Genomic DNA, 967 nt, shown 5'->3' with positions numbered 1-967 from the left:
GTCAAAATAAGAAATAAAGTAGATTGGAAAAACACCTGACGCGCTTTTGAATGATGCTCAAAATCACGTGCAGCAAATGAGGTTTTTTTCAAATGTTTCTCTAAGCTATTTCATTTATTATTTTTAGGTAAGTCATTTCTCAAAACATTTCATCAATTTTTTTTCGAAATATTGTTTTTATTACATAGTTAATACTCACATCTATTATATCAGACGCCATAATGAGGTACGTATGTTCTATGTGACCGATTATATTTTTAATGGCATGCGAAAGATCTCGAAGAGACAGGTATAATGATATAGCGCTTGATAATCGTGGCATTGAAACTTTTCGCATAATTATGAGAGAACTGTGTTAAGATTTAAAGGCAAGGTAGCGGCAGTCGGCTATTGCGCTACAAATACCACGAAAAGGGCCTCTATGCCACGCTCCGTCCTTACATCCGGCAGTAAGATAGGCCTACGCTGCTCAAATAAAACACATGACTACTAGCTAAGGTTCCCTATGGTACTTTGGTGCCAGACAAGCCGTTTAATTTGTCTACAAGAACAAAGAAGAAGCTCAATGCAGACGAGCACCTGTTTATTTGGTCGAGAGTAGGCAACAACAATTGTAAAATACAGATTACTGGTGACTGTGTGTTGTATTATAGAGAGTAAAAATTCCTTATCACCTTTCCTAATTCCTTATCTCTCCCTACTTCATTCGACGTGCACACAGGTCTGTTACATTTTTTGTAACTTTCTAGTGTATCAGAAGGCGTGTAGGAAAACTGATTAAGATGTGTGTACCTACTCGTGTTTAAGTGAACAGTCTTCGTGGAAATGAGTTTAGAATGGAGAGACTTGTTGAAAAGACTGAGTCTTCCACGAGAGGAACTTTTGGCAGTGTTTACACCGCAGTAGCGCTACAACCCGCCTTACCTTTCAGTTTATGTACATTTCTCGAATATTTTTGCAAAAAATT

Source organism: Schistocerca serialis, chromosome 2, assembly GCF_023864345.2.
Source record: "Schistocerca serialis cubense isolate TAMUIC-IGC-003099 chromosome 2, iqSchSeri2.2, whole genome shotgun sequence".
Taxonomy (NCBI): Eukaryota; Metazoa; Arthropoda; class Insecta; order Orthoptera; family Acrididae; genus Schistocerca; species Schistocerca serialis.
The sequence above is the reverse complement of the archived record's forward strand: the minus strand, read 5'-3'. Positions refer to the sequence as shown.